Genomic DNA, 14,240 nt, shown 5'->3' with positions numbered 1-14,240 from the left:
GCCTTCACCTCAGGTCATGATCCCGGGATCCAGGGATTGAGCTCTGCATCAGGCTCCCCGCAGGAAGCCTTTTTCTTCTTCTGCCTATGTCTCTTTCTCTTTTTCTGTGTCTCTCATAAATTAATAAATAAAATCTAAAAAGAAAAGAACAAAAGCATGTATACAGTTTATTAAAAAAACACCAGAAACTTCACATTTTACAAAAACAAGATATACAATGTTCATCTTTCCATTGTTATACAAGAGACAAATCAATACCAAAGCAATGCCTATAAAATTAGGCTTTCTTATCCATAGGTCTTCAAACCTCAATCATAGTATTCTGAGAGACTATAGATGATTTTAGTTATAATATACTTGATTCAATGAGATGGTTTTGTGACATTTGTAGTATATTTGATAATTTATAGAGACAAAGAAAATTTCCAATATCAGTTATTTTTCCACAAGAAAATGTTGTCCAATTCATAATAGGTTTTTGGAAAAATCTTGAAGGGGAATTAAACATCAAAATAACTTCAAGCTAAAGCTATTCATCTAGATGATCTACTTGGACAATTCCATTTAGTCATGATTGTGAAAAATCTACTTATCACTCTAATTAAGAAACCATTGCTCACTGCTTCTGCATGGGTTTGAACTTGACAGGCCTAATGTGGGCTTCTGGACTGTGGGAGGCTGAATCACCCTCATCCTACCAGCTGTCCTAGGTCAGCTGCCAGTCCAGGTCCTCATGGCAGGTGCCCAGAGTCAGGGGCTGGTGACGGTGATATCAGCTCCCAGTCACTGCTACTGAGGTGCAAAAATTTCACCATGTGGTTGTTGTCTCTCCTCAGCCACCAAAGCTTCCTGTATGACTATAATAATGGCCATGGGAAGGATAAGGAAGAGGTGGATGAAGATGCTCATGATTCAGAGGCTAAGGTGGTGAGCCTGAGAGTAGTGGAGATACAAGGGTGCTCCTATTTGTTTCAATTAGAAGATAACTAAGAACAGAAACAGGTACACTTACCAGGAAGCTGCCTGACCCTATGGGAAGTGTGGTTTGTTGCCAAAGAGAAAGAATGTAACAATCTGCAATGGAAAGCTCTGGAGGAATTAAAACAACAGCTAGAAAAAAAAAAAGAAAAGAAATGGAAGAATGTAAAAGAAGAAAGGTAATTGCTGAAGAAAAACACAAGGAATGAGTTCAGAAAAAGAATGAACAGAAAAGAAAAAGGGAACAAAATTAATAAAGAAATGGAGAAAGAAGCATCAGAACTAGAGAAGGAACATTTGCAAGAAAAGGCAAAAGAAAAATATTATGAATGATTAAAGAATGTGAGAAGATAGAAAAGGAAAAAGAAAATGGCAAGCTGAATATCAAGGGGAAAAAAGGAAATAGCAGGAAAAAAGTTTAAAGAGTCATTGGAAAATGAAAAAAAAAAAAAAAAAAACCCTGTCTAGCTGCAGAAACCTATGGTTATGCCAATGGAAAACTTACAGAATCCTATAGTGGAAATTCTGATAAAGAACCAGCCTTTTATAATCCGGGTCCATGGAAACCCATCCATATGTCTCCTTCCAAAGAAGCTAAGATCTATGAGTAAATAATACTAAAGAGTTTGTGAAGAGTCAGCCAGGGAGATCATCATCTCTGGTGGTTCAGAGGGTAAGAAGCAGTCTTTGCCTTGGAACTCTGTACAGAATACAAAGATAGTGGACATGGAAAATTACATGCTTTTACCTGGGGCTAGCCTGTCTATCTATCTATCTATCTATCTATCTATCTATCTATCTATCTATCATCTATCTATCATTTATTTATGTAAATATTTTATTTATTTATTTGAGAGAGAGAGAAAGAGACAGAGAGAGAGCTTGAAGGGGAAAGGGGCAGAGGGAGAAGCAGATCCCCACACTGAACAGGGAGTCCAATGGGAGGGTTGACTCTGGGACACTGGGATTATGACCCAGTGGAAGACATACATTTTAAACGACTGAGTCACCGAGGCACCCCAACCTGGAACTCTTAGAATCATTTCTTCTTTCTTTCTTTCTTTCTTTCTTTCTTTCTTTCTTTCTTTCTTTCTTTCTTTCTTTCTTTCTTCTTTCTTTCTTTCTTCTTTCTTTCTTTCTTCTTTCTTCTTTCTTTCTTTCTTTTTTCTTTCTTTCTTTCTTCTTTCTTTCTTTTTCTTCTTTCTTTTCTTTCTTTCTTTCTTTCTTTCTTTCTTTCTTTCTTTCTTTCTTTCTTTCTTTCTTTCTTTCTTTCTTTCTTTCTTTCTTTCTTTCTTTCTTTCTTTCTTTCTTCTTTCAGATTTCATTTATTAATTCATGAGAGACACAGAGAGAGAGAGGCAGAGACATAGGCAGAGGGAGAAGAAGTCTCCCTTCATGGAACCTGATGTGGGACTTGATTCCAGGACCTTGGGATCACGACCTAAGCCAAAGGCAGATGCTCAACCACTGAGCCACCAGGTGGCCCTAGAATCATTTTTCATTGATCAATAGGCCTCTCAACATTTGACATGATTATTGAGAAGTTCAAATTTTTGCATTTGTATGTGTTGTTCTTAGAGTTAATTGAGGAGGGTGTTTTATATATTTTCATTTTTATAAGTGTTTTAAGCTTGATTTTGTCATATTGTTTACAGGAGAAGTGACTGAATATCTAACGATTGTGTTTATATTCAGCTTGTATTAAAACTACACATTGTTGTGTTAAAAAAAAAAAAAACACTGACTGGGTAGCCCGGGGGGCTCAGCAGGTTAGCACCGCCTTTATCCCAGGATGTGATGTGATCCTGGAGACCCGGGATCAGTCCCACATCAGGCCCCCTGCATGGAGCCTCCTTCTCCCTCTGCCTCTCTCTGTGTGTCTCTCATGAGTAAATAAATAAAATATTAAAAAAAAAAACACTGACTGTGAAGACATATGTGTTTGAATACACATGTACAGGCTTTATTGAATGTTACATGTTAGTGTTTTATTAAATGTTCTATTTAATAATACAAATAATTTTTTTCACATACTGTATACATCCTGAAATTTGATATAAGAAAATTTTTTTATATAAGAAAAATGATATAATTCTATTCTCTATGCAAATTTGCACATATTCATTTGAACTAAATATTATCTCTGATAACTATTTAGATCACCCTTCAAATCTTGCAACTGACCATTATTAGCTTTTGTAGGTAAGATAAACTGGACATAAACTAAATAGGGAGCAGAAATCTGTCACACAGTATATTAACTATAAATTTTATTAACTATAAATTTTAATCAGTGATATTTTTAAGTATTGATAGATAACTATAAATTATTTCAAGATTTGAAAGAAACAGTTAAAACTGATCAATTTATACATTCCTAACGATATCAATGAATATTAAGTTAAATAAAAATAAAAGTAGTGGGGCAGCCTGGGTGGCTCAGAGGTTTAGCACCTGGCTTTGGCCCAGGGCATGATCCTGGGGCCCCAGGATCGAGTCCCACGTCAGGCTCCCTGCATGGAGCCTGTTTCTCCCTCTGCCTGTGTCTCTGCCTCTCTCTTTCTGTGAATAAATAATGAATAAATAAATAAAATCTTTTAAAAATGTTAAAAATAAAAAATAAAAAAATAAAAGATTGAAGAAAATTTCAAATTTAAGTGAATATATTTCTCAAAACTTAATTTGACACACAAGTGGACATTCACATTTAACATTGGAGAATCCTAAACAAATTATCCTATTCATGTTATTCTATCAAGATAAAATTAATAGAGATATTTACTAACATTCATAACATATTACTGACCTATTCATGCTTTCATTGTTTTAAGGTTGCATAGCATTTCATTATTTAATTATATGTATATTCAAATGTTTATTTCCCTGCTAGAAAGTGTTTAGAATAATTATATTCTTGTTGTATTTTTTTTAATTAATTTTTTATTGGTGTTCAATTTACCAACATACAGAATAACACCCAGTGCTCATCCCGTCAAGTGTCCCCCTCAGTGCCCGTCACCCACTCACCCCCACCCACCGCCCTCCTCCCCTTCCACCACCCCTAGTTTGTTTCCCAGAGTTAGGAGTCTTTATGTTCTGTCTCCCTTTCTGATATTTCCCACACATTACTTCTCCCTTCTCTTCTATTCCCTTTCACTATTATTTTTATTCTCCAAATGAATGAGAACATACACTGTTTGTCCTTCTCTGATTGACTTACTTCACTCAGCATAATACCCTCCAGTTCCATCCACGTTGAAGCAAATGGTGGGTATTTGTCGTTTCTAATGGCTGAGTAATATTCCATTGTATACATAAACCACATCTTCTTTATCCATTCATCTTTCGATGGACACTGAGGCTCCTTCCACAGTTTGGCTATTGTGGACATTGCTGCTAGAAACATCGGGGTGCAGGTGTCCTGGCGTTTCATTGCATCTGAATCATTGGGGTAAATCCCCAACAGTGCAATTGCTGGGTCACAAGGAAGGTCTATTTTTAAATCTTTGAGGAACCTCCACACAGTTTTCCAGAGTGGCTGCACCAGTTCACATTCCCACCAACAGTGTAAGAGGGTTCCCTTTTCTCCACATCCTCTCCAACATTTGTGGTTTCCTGCCTTGTTAATGTTCCCCATTCTCACTGGTGTGAGGTGGTATCTCATTGTGGTTTTGAGTTGTATTTCCCTGATGGCAAGTGATGCCGAGCATTTTCTCATGTGCATGTTGGCCATGTCTATGTCTTCCTCTGTGAGATTTCTGTTCATGTCTTTTGCCCATTTCATGATTGGATTGTTTGTTTCTTTGGTGTTGAGTTTAAGAAGTTCTTTATAGATCTTGGAAACTAGCCCTTTATCTGATATGTCATTTGCAAGTATCTTCTCCCATTCTGTAGGTTGTCTTTTAGTTTTGTTGACTGTATCCTTTGCTGTGCAAAAGCTTCTTATCTTGATGAAGTCCCAATAGTTCATTTTTGCTTTTGTTTCTTTTGCCTTCGTGGATGTATCTTGCAAGAAGTTACTGTGGCCGAGTTTAAAAAGGGTGTTGCCTGTGTTCTCCTCTAGGATTTTGATGGAATCTTGTCTCACATTTAGATCTTTCATCCATTTTGAGTTTATCTTTGTGTATGGTGAAAGAGAGTGCTCTAGTTTCATTCTTCTGCATGTGGATGTCCAATTTTCCCAGCACCATTTATTGAAGAGACTGTCTTTCTTCCAACGGATAGTCTTTCCTCCTTTATCGAATATTAGTTGACCATAAAGTTCAGGGTCCACTTCTGGGTTCTCTATTCTGTTCCATTGATCTATGTGTCTGTTTTTGTGCCAGTACCACACTGTCTTGATGACCATAGCTTTGTAGTACAACCTGAAATCTGGCATTGTGATGCCCCCAGATATGGTTTTCTTTTTTAAAATTCCCCTGGCTATTATTAGGGGTCTTTTCTGATTCCAGACAAATATTAAAATAATTTGTTCTAACTCTCTGAAGAAAGTCCATGGTATTTTGACAGGGATTGCATTAAACGTGTAAATTGCCCTGGGTAACATTGACATTTTCACAATATTAATTCCTCCAATCCATGAGCGTGGAATATTTTTCCATCTCTTTGTGTCTTCCTCAATTTCTTTCAGAAGTGTTCTGTAGTTTTTAGGGTATAGATCCTTTACCTTTTTGGTTAGGTTTATTCCTAGGTATCTTATGCTTTTGGGTGCAATTTTAAATGGGATTGACTCCTTAATTTCTCTTTCTTCAGTCTCATTGTTAGTGTATAGAAATGCCATTGATTTCTGGGCATTGATTGAATACACATTCTTTCAAGTGCACATGGAACTTTCTCCAGAATAGACCACATACTGGGTCACAAATCAGTTCTGAACCAATACCAAAAGATTGGGATAGTCCCCTGCATATTCTCAGACCATAATGCCCTGAAATTAGAACTAAATCACAACAAGAAGTTTGGAAGGACCTCAAACACGTGGAGGTTAAGGACCATCCTGCTAAAAGATGAAGGGGTCAACCAAGAAATTAAGGAAGAATTAAAAAGATTCATGGAAACTAATGAGAATGAAGATACAACCATTCAAAATCTTTGGGATGCAGCAAAAGCAGTCATAAGGGGGAAATACATTGCAATACAAGCATCCATTCAAAAACTGGAAAGAACTCAAATACAAAAGCTAACCTTACATATAAAGGAGCTAGAGAAAAAACAGCAGATGGACCCTACGCCCAGCAGAAGAAGTGAGTTAATTAAAATTTGAGCAGAACTCAACGAAATCGAGACCAGAAGAACTGTGGAACAGATCAACAAAAGCAGGAGTTGGTTCTTTGAAAGAATTAACAAGATAGATAAACCATTAGCCAACATTATTAAAAAGAAGAGAGAGAAGACTCAAATTAATAAAATCATGAATGAGAAAGGAGAGATCACTACCAACACCAAGGAAATACAAACGATTTTAAAAACATATTATGAACAGCTATACACCAATAAATTAGGCAATCTAGAAGAAATGGACGCATTTCTGGAAAGCCACAAACTACCAAAACTGGAACAGGAAGAAATAGAAAACCTGAACAGGCCAATAACCAGGGAGGAAATTGAAGCAGTCATCAAAAACCTCCCAAGACACAAAACTCCAGGGCCAGATGGCTTCCCAGGGGAATTCTATCAAACGTTTAAAGAAGAAATCATACCTATTCTACTAAAGCTGTTTGGAAAGATAGAGAGAGATGGAGTACTTCCAAATTCGTTCTATGAAGCCAGCATCACCTCAATTCCAAAACCAGACAAAGACCCCACCAAAAAGGAGAATTACAGACCAATATCCCTGATGAACATGGATGCAAAATTCTCAACAAGATACTAGCCAATAGGATCCAACAACACATTAAGAAAATTATTCACCATGACCAAGTAGGATTTATCCCGGGGACACAAGGCTGGTTCAACACTCGTAAAACAATCAATGTGATTCATCAACATTTCTAGTACATTTTTCTGTATACTGTAATTCTACCACTGCCTTTTAAAAATTATTTTATGGTGTTTGAACATACTCATTGGACAGTTCAACATTTCTTTTGTCTCGAGATTTGTTCTCTTAGGAAAAAAATATAATCAGTCTTCTTTTATAAGTCCCTTTACTAGGTGAAAAACAGCTAAACTATCTAAGATTGGCATATATTTCTTTTAACTGAAAACTTATTTCCAAAGTATTTGTAATATTTTACATCCCAATAGCAATGTATAAGATCTCTGACACTCTACTTTCTCATTAATATTTAGTGTATTATTCTTTTCATTAACCATTCTATTTATTACATCCTTTGTTGTCTTGTGTGTTTCAGTGTTTTATTTTTTTAAATTAAGTTATTCTGTTTTCATTGTATATTCATCTCAATTTAAGAAGCAAGTTTTCTTACTTATTTTAAAAAAGCTTACTGGAAAATTTATTAGGGTTGATTATAATCTATAGATAAATTTGGGGAAAACTGACATCTTAGTAATATTGTTTTCCAATCCATGAACATGGTGTGTATCTCTATTTTTCATCTTTAGCTTATTTTTTGGTATATTTTGTTTTTCCAAGTCTCTATTTTTGCATATATTATTTATTTACTTTTGATTTTTAATTTCTTTACTCTTATGCAGACAACTTTATAAACATTTATTTAATTTTCAGGTAATTAGCTTATAGTGTAATATTAGCTTCAAGAGTAAAGTTTAGTGATTCATCACTCATATACAATACTCAGTGCTCGTTACAAGTGCCCTCCTTAATACCCCTCACCCACTTAACACATCCCTCTGCCCACTTCTTCTCCAGCAACCCTCAGTTTGTTCTCTGGAGTTAAGTCTGTTTTATGGTATACCTCTCTCTTTTTATTTATCCCCAAGTTCATTTGTTTTGTTTTTTAAAATTACACATGAGTGAAATCACATATTTGTCTTTCTCTGACTTATTTCACTTAGTATAATACTCTAGCTCCATCCACATCATTACAAATTGTAAGATTTCATTCTTTTTTATGATCAATATTCTTGTGTGTGTGTGTTTGTGTGTGTGTGTACATACCAACTCTTCCTTATCCATTCATCAGTCAATGGCTATATGAGCCCTATCCATAATTGGTTATTGATAATGTTGCTTTAAGCATTGAGGAGCAAATATCCCTTCTGATCAGTATTTTTCAATCCATTGAGTAAATGCATAATTTATCTTTAAGTATTGATATTTGTTGATAGTATATAGAAATAAAATGCAACTAAAAAAAGAAATAAAATGTAACTGTATATATAACTATACATGTATAGAGTTACATATGTGTAGTGAGTAGAAAATATATATACATTTATTTCTGTGTGTACTCATGCAGGGAGAAAGAAAGCCATCATGTTTTATCATAATTATGTGATATTTTACAACATTAAGAGAGGATAATTTGAAAGTTAATTAAAATACCATTTACTAAAATTGTAAATCCATAGATCACAAATTTTCTTGGTAAGTCTTTGAATATTCTTTTAGCAAATTTTTCATTTAAACTTGGAAATATAACTATTCAAAAAGACCAGATCCTCGACTTGAGAAGCAACATTTCTTTTTTTCTTTAGTAGGAATGTATACTTGAAAAATGCATAAAATGCATGCCTGTTTTCCCATGATCATTCAAAAATAAAAGAGGGTATGCTATGTTTCGTGTATTTTTCAATATACCTATCATATTTATCTGAAAATGTTAATAATGTATGATTTTTGATTCATTTCCACTTGTATTATCATCATATTAAGGAAGCATATTGGCTTGTATTTTAATTTCTCTCTTCTCACATCCTAACCTGTTATTTATACAATTTTTTTCTTCTTTTTGTGAGAACCTCTTGATGACTTCAGTGATTGTGGTTCATTGCTATACAATCTTACATTTCTGAGAATGCCCCAGAAATGCATTGATGCCATTCCTATTCCATGACTAGCTGAACATAAACAGTTGTTCTCTAAGTAGTGATATATTGTTAGCCACACAAAACTACATACAGGCATAATTATTGAGCTTCTGTCAGGAAGGCATCCTGTTCTCTATGTGAACAGATACAGAAAAAAATGCAAAAAATTATTTTATACCATTATTGTGTGGTTTCACATCTTAAGGTATAATGCTTTTGCAAGTTTCAGTATTTTTACTCCTTGCTGGAGGCACTATTAAGGGAAATTATGAAAAAATAGGGAGGAACAAGATACAAGATAAACACAAGATATGTGTACTAGCTAAGAATATTTCCTTTAAAGTTAGACCTAGTTTCGAATTCATTCGTCCATCTTTCTAGTTGTGGAAACTTGAACAATTTAAAAACCCTCTCGATGTTTCAATATCTATAAAGTAGAGATAAGAAAAGTACTAAGTTTATTACTTTGAAGATTATTAGAGGTAATAAATGTTTAGCACATTGCATTCCAAAAAAATTACTTACATTTTATTTTTAGCTATTATTCAAACGGACTTTATCAGGGTCTCTTGAATAGATTTATTTTTACTTCAGAAACTAGATGTCTTAGAGATTTACCAGTTATCCTTTCCTGTATAACAAATTACCACAAAACCCTAAGGCTTTAAATACTCAGTTTATCTACTCATATTTGTATGTCAGCAGTATGGAATGGGTTTAAACGTGCAGGTCTCCTGTGACTTTTGCCTAGGTTACTGTAAACCGTAGTCATATCATGACTCTACTGTTACTGAATGTTCTAATATGGACGTAGATGCCTGGTATTGGTTGTTGGCTGTCCAGTTGCCAGTCAGATGACGGTGCAAGAGGAACTCAGGTAAAATAGTCCCTCATGTGGTCTGTAATCCTCCAAGAGTGAATAGAGATTATTTGCATGGCAGCTTGAGACAAATTGCCAGAAGGGTGAGAGTGGAAACTCCAGTCCACTTCAGACTAGCATCTGAATTCCCACAGTGCAGGTCCCTACTTTTTGTCACTCGATACAACTTACCAGGATCGACACTGATTCCATGAGATAGAGAAATAGCTTCCACTTTTTGCTGAGAAGAGCAGCAGGAAAATCCCATAGCAAAGTGAAAGGAAGGATTTGTAGTTATTTTCTATTTCAATTAAATACATAAGCTTAATTTCACAGAATATGTATACTCGACCCATTATGCTAACAAAATATTTGCAGTTCTCTAGCACGATGAAATTTCTCTAATGTTTTCTGAAAATGCCAGAAAACTCATGAACATTTTCCTAGTAGAAGTCAGAGGGTGATGGTAGGTACTAGTAGAGTATTACTAAGAAAATTTAGGTTTTATTTTTCTATAAAAAATAATCTTGGGGATCCCTAGGTGGCTTAGCAGTTTAGCTCCTGCCTTTGGCCCAGGGCGTGACCCTGGAGTCCCAGGATTGAGTCCCACATCGGGCTCCCTTCATGGAGCCTGCTTCTCCTTCTGCCTCTCTCTCTCTCTCTCTCTCTCTCTGTTTCAATAAATAAATAAAATATTTTTAAAAAATCTCATTTACATCTGCAAGGATATTTTTCATGGAATTATTTTTACTAATGTAGCTCTAAACAACAGAAGGGTATGAAAATCAGTGAAAGGTTCTATATACATAAATTGTATAGAATTTAATAAATCAATATTTAACACTCTCACCCAATTGTTTACACAAGTGTTGAATTTTGTTAGAGAATGACAATTGTATTTTATTAAAATGTAAAGAATATGACATTTTTCAGTAACTTAATTATTAAGATAGCCATAGCCAGCATATTTTTTTATCCTTTAAGATTTTCAGACTGTATAGGTTTGTCTTTTATACACTTGAGGTTGTACAGTATATTAAGTTGTATATCTTACTGTTCTTTAACTCTAGGGCACTTTTAATGTTCTACATATTTCTCTGTTATAGCGCTTTCATTGTTGTAATTCTGCATTTGATCGATATATCTTGCTTTCACTACCTCAAAAGCTTTCTCTGTCAAGACTGTATTTACTGCATGATCATCATTGTTCCCTGTGCCATGCACAATATAGTAGCACTAAACATATATACTTCTAATAAATGTTGAAGGAAAAGGCAAATTGAGGACTCTAAACCCCATTTTTTCTATTGAAACTTGAAAGCAACTTTTATTTTCCTAAAAAAGAAATATTTGCTAATTAGCAAGTGTCTGATGGTCTTGGAGTAATGGTCATGGTTCTCTATACTGAAGGAATAATGAAGAACTAAATGGTTTAGGTTTGTAATGTATTTCTCAGTACCAGGGGACCAAGCTGCTGTTTGTTTTCCTGCAACTTGGCATTGAATGGGAAGTTCAGAAGGGCAATTGGCTTTTTTATCTTTTTTGGGTAATAGGACAGAGTCATTACTACCTTTCCATTGTTCTCCTTTTTTTGTGAAGGGCAAACCTCTTGACTCTGTACATTTGGTACTTATCCATTTAATAGTTGTGGTCAAGCAGAAATCAGACTAGATATGACTTGTGCACTTGAGCTTTCCATACCCTATTTTCCAAAACACAAACTGATTTAGCCTCTGACATGCTTTCTTTGCTCACCCAGAGATGACAGAATCAGTAACTCCTAAGGAGCTCTACAGGTTACAACATGAGAACAGATTAAGGCCACAAGAGGCTGTGTCCAATTTGAGCTTCCAACCTTGAAACTCTCTGCCCAAAACGTGTGAACATGTTTTTGTCTTCATAAATATTTCAAAATTGTTTTTAAGTCAGACAATAGTGTCTGGAAATAATAGCACAGACTACATCTTTTTTTGTGAAGTAAAAAGGAATGGGATAAAGGCTATCCAGAAATTTTTGAACCACTGAGTTATTTTCCTCTTAATAATTTTTAACGAAAGCATTGGTTTTGATTTCTTCTGGAGAAACAGTGCTGGATAAAGAGCTTAGAAAAACATCTTCCATTCTATTCTACTTCTACTTATATTTCAATTTTATAATTTCAGCATAGCTAACAATCCCATATAGTATATATGTAGATAGTATGCTGTTTGGGAAGATGTCCCACCCGCATTACATAATCATGTATGATTTCAACTTTGATATTTCATGATTAAATGACTGGTTATTTTCATATACCTTATGTGAACGTATTCCTAGAAACAAAAACAAAGACTAAAAGCAAAACAAATGCTAATAAACTCTTAAGGTTATTTTTATATTATATTATGGAACAGTTACCCTAAGTAACTTAGGCAGGCAAGATAGACTTTATTCAAGTCTGTTGCAATAGGGGAGAGAGATTGAACTCAGCTCCACTAAAACAAAAGGTGGAGGGGCTCTCCAGTGACTCAGTGGCTGAGCATCTGCCTTTGGCTCAAGTCTTGATCCTGGGATCCTGGCATGGAGTCCCATATCAGACTTCCTGCAGGGAGCCTGCTTCTCTCTCTGCCTATGTCTCTGCCTTTCTTTTTTTTTTTTTCTGCGACAGGCCACACTTTATTTGGAGTGTTCCACGTAAGCGACTCCCAGCAGAGCCGCCTGATATGTGCAAAAATCCCCCCAGAAAGCTGGGCCTCGCAGTGTGTAAAAAAGGCCCCTCATGGGGCAGTGTCTCTGCCTTTCTCTGTCTCTATGTCTCTCATGAATAAATAAATAAAACCTTTAAAAAAATAAAAAGGTGGAAGACTTCTAAAAGCACTGGGGTAAGCTAGTGGGAAAGTACTAGACTATGAGAGGGGAAGTTGGCCAATGTGATTAGGCCATCAGTGTTGTAATTGGTGCTTTTAGAAGTTAGGCTCTGACCCTCCATAAAGATAGGAAAATAAAGGCTACCTTTTTTGAGGAATACATTTCAAAGATGGCTCCTAGGTCCTTGAGAAGGACAATTCTGGGTTTTAAAACTGGCAAGAGGCGGGCAGCCCTGGTGGCGCAGCGGTTTAGCGCTGCCTGCAGCCCAGGGCGTGATCCTGGAGACCCTGGATCCAGTCCCACGTCGGGCTCCCGGTGCATGGAGCCTGCTTCTCCCTCTGCCTGTGTCTCTGCCTCTCTCTCTCTCTCTCTGTGTCTCTATGAATAAATAAATAAATAAAATCTAAAAAAAAAAAATACTGGCAAGAGGCAGAAGGGAGATTTATATCTCAAAGGACTGAGAAAGCATTGATACTGCAGGTTTTTGAAAATAATGCTTTAAGAATTGGAAGGTCAGAGGACTATCCATGTAGAAGGAAGCCAGTGTAAAGTTCAGTCAAGCTGAGGAGGATATTAAGTCCATCTTGATAAATTATAACTACTATTTTTTTTTTCTTAACTTGGATGGAAAGGATACATCCCAATAATCAATTACATAGGACAACTGAATATAAGATGGAAACGAAATTTCTTACAAAAAAATCATTGGGTCACATTCACATATTTCAGGATTTTTGTCTACAACCTAAAACATTTTGAACGATATTTCTTGACCATTTATTTTATTTTATTTTAAATTTACATTACTTTACAAAACTGAAATTTGCTTTACCCTGACCTTGCTGTAAAATTCAGGATCATAAATATTTAGATACAGAAAATGTGCTCAGAACTATATAAAGTATTGAATCTTGTTAATAATCAGAACATATGCATTGCATATCAACATTATTTAAAAATTTAAAATTATAGATATATATATAGTAATTTTTATAGACTGTATTATTTCATGAGGCTAACGTATTAACATTTCTTATAGACCTGGTAGCTCACAGAAGAACAGGAATATTATCTAATTTATAAATAAATTGGTCAAAGGACTGATGTACTGATGTATATGTAACGTCATGAATATCCATAAATATAAACTCAGACCCATTAATCTATTTACTGCTGGATGAGATACTAATGACAAAAAAGTATAATCACCTCAAAATACTGAGTATACATTTAGTATACATTTAATTGTTACTATATGCTCCACACTCTTTTTAATACATTATATGTATTCAAAATAGGTGTTCTTGTGATAGTTGAGGTTTGAGGGATAGAAGGTCTGGAAAAATTTCTAAATCTGGCAGATTTGGCGGAGGAAGAGTTTAATCTGATGACTAAAATAGAAATAATTTTTACCTACTCCAAAATGATCTGTGTCTGCATTTCATATTTTAGTGAATGATGTCACTAGTTGTTCTTTTGTGCATTCTGAAATCATGGATTTTTACACGACTTTTTCTCTATTTTATAGCCCATCTCCACCTATCATCTTAACAAGCTCTCAGATCCATTCATATTTGATTGGACCCTGCTTTTAATGAAATCC

General features: G+C 35.1%; 1 pseudogene; it reads left to right on the top strand.

Annotated features, from left to right (window-relative positions):
• Nucleotides 1–813: 813 nt before the first annotated feature.
• On the top strand, nucleotides 814–1,699 carry LOC144301557 (coiled-coil domain-containing protein 34 pseudogene; annotated as a pseudogene).
• The last annotated feature ends 12,541 nt before the right edge of the window (nucleotides 1,700–14,240 follow it).

This window comes from Canis aureus, chromosome 30 (assembly GCF_053574225.1).
Source record: "Canis aureus isolate CA01 chromosome 30, VMU_Caureus_v.1.0, whole genome shotgun sequence".
NCBI lineage: Eukaryota > Metazoa > Chordata > Mammalia > Carnivora > Canidae > Canis > Canis aureus.
This window is presented reverse-complemented; position numbering and strand designations above follow the sequence as displayed.